Source organism: Ursus arctos, unplaced genomic scaffold, assembly GCF_023065955.2.
Source record: "Ursus arctos isolate Adak ecotype North America unplaced genomic scaffold, UrsArc2.0 scaffold_20, whole genome shotgun sequence".
Taxonomy (NCBI): domain Eukaryota; kingdom Metazoa; phylum Chordata; class Mammalia; order Carnivora; family Ursidae; genus Ursus; species Ursus arctos.
This window is the reverse complement of record NW_026622875.1, coordinates 23,656,557-23,661,954: the sequence shown is the minus strand read 5'-3', so window position 1 is coordinate 23,661,954 and position 5,398 is coordinate 23,656,557.

Genomic DNA, 5,398 nt, shown 5'->3' with positions numbered 1-5,398 from the left:
TAGGCTTCCCAGCTCCTTTAGGTGTAAGATTAGGTTGTGTATTTGAGACTTCTTGTTTCTTGAGAAAGGCCTGTATTGCTATATACTTCCCTCTTAGGACCGCCTTTGCTGCATCCCAAAGGTTCTGAACTGTTGTGTTTTCATTTTCATTTGTTTCCATTTTTAAAATTCTTGTTTAATTCTCTGGTTGACCTATTCATTCTTTAGTAGGATGCTCTTTAGCTTCCAAGTATTTGTGTTCCTTCCAAATTTTCTCTTGTGATTGAGTTCAAGCTTTAAAGCATTGTAGTCTGAAAATATGCATGGTATAATCTCAATCTTTTGGTACCAGTTGAGACCTGATTTGTGACCCAGTATGTGATCTATTGTGGAGAGTTTTCCATGTGCACCCAAGAAGAATGTGTATTCTATTGCTTTAGGATGAAATATTCTGAATATATATATCTGTGAAGTCTATCTGGTCCAGTATGTCATTCAAAGCCCTTGTTTCCTTGTTGATCTTCTGCTTAGATGATCTGTTCATTGCTGTGAGTGGGGTGTTAAAGTCCCCTACTGTTGTTATATTATTATTATTATTATCATCAATGTGTTTCTTTAATTTTGTTATTAATTGGTTTATATAATTGGCTGCTCCCAAGTTAGGGGCATAAATAGTTACAATTGTTAGATATTCTTGTTGGATGGACCCTTTAATTATGATATAATGTCCTTCCTCATCTCTTATTAGAGTCTTTGGTTTAAAATCTAGTTTGTCTGATATAAGGATTGCTACTCCAGCTTTCTTTTGATGTCCATTAGCATGATAAATGCTTCCCCATTCCCTCACTTTCAATCTTGGAGTGTCTTTGGTCTAAAATGTGTCTCTTGAAGACAGCATATCAATGGGTCTTTTTAAAAAAATCCAATCTGATATCCTGTGTTTTTGATTGGAGCATTTAGCCCATTCAGAGTAATTATTGAAAGATATGTATTTAGTGCCATTGTATTACCTGTAAAGCCACTGTTTCTGTAGATTGTCTCTGTTCCTTTCTGGCCTTTGTTACTTTTGGGCTCTCTCTTCACTCAAAGGATACCCTTTAATATTTCTTGCAGGGCTGGTTTAGTGTTCATGAATTCCTTTAGTTTTTGTTTGTCCCTAGGAATTCTTAATCTCTCCTTCTATTCTGAATGACAGCCTTGCTAGATAAAGTATTCTTGGCTGCATATTTTTCCCATTTAGCACATTGACTATATCATGCCAGTCCTTTTTGGCCTTCCAGGACTCTGTGGACAGGTCTGCTGCCAGCCTTATGTTTCCACCCTTGTAGGTTAGGGACCTTTTGTTCTGAGCTGCTTTCAGGATTTTCTCTTTATTTCTGAAATTTGCAAGCTTCGCTATTATATGCTGGGGTGTTGACATATTTTTATTGATTTTGAGGGGGGTTCTCTGTGCCTCCTGGACTTGAATGCCTGTTTCCTTCTGCAGGTTAGGGAAGTTCTCAGCTATAATTTGTTCAAGTAAACTTCTGCCCCCCCCATCTTCTGGTACCCTTATTACTCAAATATTATTGTGCTTTATGGTATCACTGATTTCTTGAAGTCTCCCCTGGTGACCCAGTCTTTGTTTCTCTCTCTTTTTCTCAGCTTCCTTTCTGTCCATCATTTTGTCTTATATTTCACTCTCTCTTCTGCCTTGTTTATCCTAGCAGTTAGAGCCTCCTATTTTGATTGCTCCCAGTAATAGCATTTTTAATTTCAGCCTGATTATATTTTAGTTCTTTTTTTATTATATTAAAGATTACCAAAAATGGTACTTAATGGTATCAGGCAATTATGTCTTTAAGAAAAACCAGATTTGTGACTAAAAGGAAACATTTTCTTGGATCCTTTCATTGTTATGGCTTAAATTTCCTTTTAAAAAAATAACTTTCCATAAGTTAAAATTAGCATTTTCACAAATAATAGCAGAGTCACTAAATGAAATATTAAGAGCAAAATAAAAAATTTGATTAATGAAGAAGTTGAATGTTTTATTACTAAACTATTTATCTTCCTGCAAGACTGTTGCTTCACTATATAAAAATAGCACCAGCAAGTGCAGTATTTTGCAAAATTAAGGTAGTATTGTTCTTTATCTGACACTATACAACTAACAAACCTTTCTCCAATGCCAGTTATTTCCAATGGAAAGATTGTTTAAGTATTTTGACCCCCATCCAGGGATAGATGTAAGCAAGTTATAATATTTCTTAATGTTGAAGTTAACAATGTCATCCTTGAATTACATAATTTTTATAATTAGTCTTTAACCACAGATAATTTCAGGATTCTGAATATCAGAACTGGAACATAAAAATCAGAGGGTGTTGCAAAACAGATTCATACTGTGTTTCTCTGCAATCATTATAAAGTTAAGGAGTATTTTTTTCCATTAGCATTGGTGCAAGTAGTTTCTTTATCGACTGGTATTGCTAATAGTTGCTATTTTAAGTCCTCTGTGTACCACTAATTTCAGACAACTATGCTAGATTAAGTTGTTTCATACTAGTTTATTTAGGGGTTCCATTTTCATTCCTCAATAGATTTTATGTATTTCTAATATGCTTCTTTACTCATTAATTCATCCAGTTCTGAAGGATTACTGAGTGCTATCTTGATCAGCCAACCATCTTCATAAGAAGATTTGTTGATAAGTCCTGGATTTTCTGCAAGAGCTTCATTAATTTCAGTTACTTCTCCTGATGGAGGAGAATAGAGTTCACTAGCAGCTTTCTTACTTTCCAAAGCAGCAAACTCATCTTGTTTGTTCAGTCGAATCCCAACTTCAGGCAGACTACAGTAACAACATCTCCCAAAGCTTCCTGTGCAAAACTGCTGATTCTCACTGTTCCAGTACCATTTTACGTTGTTATCCATTCACGTTTGTCTGTGAATTTATGCAGGAAGAGGAGAGTGGAGCCCCTGCGCAGCATCCAGACCGTGCCTGCCCTGAGTCCCCAGGGCCGTGGCAGGCAGGGCAGGTTAGGAGCAGAGGCCAGAGCCCACACGCTCCGTGCTGCTCGCAGTGTTATGTTCACAGAGGTGCCTAGATTTTAGTTCTTTTATTTCTACAGTAAGCAATTTTTTAGTGTCTTCTATGATTTTTTCAAGCCCAGCTATTATCTTTATAATTGTTGTTTTGAATTCTAATTCCAACATCTTACTTGTATCCATATTGATTAAATCCATGGCAGAGAGTACTCCCTCCTGTTCTTTCTTTTGCAGTGAATTTCTCTTTCTAGTCATTGTGTCTGGAAAAGGAGGAAAGAAAAAACCCCAGTAAAACCAGCAACAACAATAACTTCAGGAAGTGTTCCTGGTGTATGCTGTGTACACTCTGCTGTTGTGTTTTGGCTGTTCTTTCCCACTGGTCCTTCCTCTGCAGAGTTCCTCCTTGCTTGTAGTGGAGAGTGGTTGGGCCTTTAAGTAGGTGTGCTTTGGTTTATTTGTGAAGTTGCACCTGTAAAGGAAAATAGAAATGATAAGGAGGAAAAAACAAAACAAAACAAGCCTGATCCAAAACAAGAGAAAAGGAAATGGAACGAAAATTGATACCAACATACAAACAATAAACTTTAAGCCTGATTCTAAGAAATAAGAAACAAGGAGTGAAAGAATAATAGGCAAAGAAGAGAAAAAAAATTAAAGATTAAAAAAGAAAATAAGGAGCCTGATCTGAAAACTAAGACAAGGAAACAAAGGAACCAACAAATGAACAAAAGATTATAAGCCTGATACAGAAAAAGAAAAGGAAAAGATATATAAAATAAGGGATAAAGAATAAAAAATAAGTAGAAAAATAAATAAAGTAAAAACATTTAAAAAATTAGGAAAGGGAAAAAAAAAGAAGAAGCAAACCTGGTCCTATTTCCATTGAAAGCTGATGTTTTGGAGCTTTCTTTAATCGCTAGACTTGGTAGATGTGGGGGCCTGTGTTGGTTTTCTGAGGAAGAAGCCTGCTGGGTTGGCTCACAAGCTGACTTGCCTTTGCACAGATGCCCCTGCCCGGCCAGTGGGGCGGGGTTTAGTGTAGGGGACTCCAGCCTCCACTGGAGGCGCTGTGTTTCTCTCTGGAGTCTAGCTGGGCTGATGGGAGGGGTGGCAGAAGGTGAGAATATGGCGTCACCCTGACCTCTTGTTCCTGGGGAGTGGAACTCCTGGCCACTGCTGTTCAGGGACCCTCTTAGAAAAGCAAAGAATCTGTGTCCCAGGCTTTAGTCAGTTCCCTGGCCTAACCTGTCTGTACCCATGCCCTTGGCAGGCCCAGAGCCATAGATTTCCTGTATTTTATCTCTGGCCAGTGGCTGGGATTCAAAACTCCACGTTTTATAGGGCCTGCTAAGGTGTGTGCCTCCTCCCCACGCCTGGCAGAGAGGTTCGGGGTGGATCCAGCACCACCCCGTCCCAAAAAGCCATCGCACAGTGCTCGGTGCAGAGGCTAGAGTTTATTGTAACTCTTGGTGAAGAGCTGGAACCAGGTTATCAGCCGTCTGCACTCTCCTACTCCCTTTTGCCCCAGAAAAGCTGTCGCAGAGGCTTGAATCTATCGTGGCAGACAGGGAAAAGCGGCGGCCAGGCTATCTGCAATCAGCTTCAGTCTCTGTGCTCTGCTCAGTTCAGCCTCAGAAAACCAGCCGCTAGATGAGCACACAGAGGTTTAAGCCTACTGTGCGCCACAGTGAAAACTTAGGAGGTTTTCTGCCCTCTGTGTCCACCTCCGACCCTGCGGCTGAGCCCCGCCCGATGGTTCCCTAGCTGGCCTTTCATCTTCGGACAGGCAAAATCCGCTCTTCCAAATGCCCTCTGGGAAGGGGAGCGATCTCTCCCTGAATGGTCCAGGGGATCGACTGGTGGAGGCTTTTGTGCTGCGATACTTTCTCTCTCTTTCTCCCTCTTCCTGACTTTGCTCTGTGAAATGGGTTTCCTCCCTTTCTCAGCCTCATGGCTTCCTCTCCCCCAGTTAACCACTCCAAACTTTGCATCTGCCTGCTTCTCATGCTCCAGCTGTGTATATTGTTTCCTTAATCCTGCAATCCTCTTCCTAGTTGTTCAAAATAGTTGAATGTTGATCTAGCTGTATTGGAAGGATGAGGCAAGTTCAGGGTTCCCCTACTACTCTGCCATCTTAACGCGCATCCTCTCTAGGATTTCTTATAAGGTAGGTCTGCCGGCAATAAATTCTCTGTCTTTGTCTAGGGGGGGATATCTTCATTTTGCTTTCATTTTTTAAAGTATGATTTTCCTGGATATAAAATTCTTGTTTGACAGATTTTTTTTTTTCATTCAGCACATTGAATATGTCATTCCACTGTCTTCTGGCCTTCTTGATTAATATGAGCAATTAGCTGTTAATCATATTTTCCCTTTATTTTACAAGTCA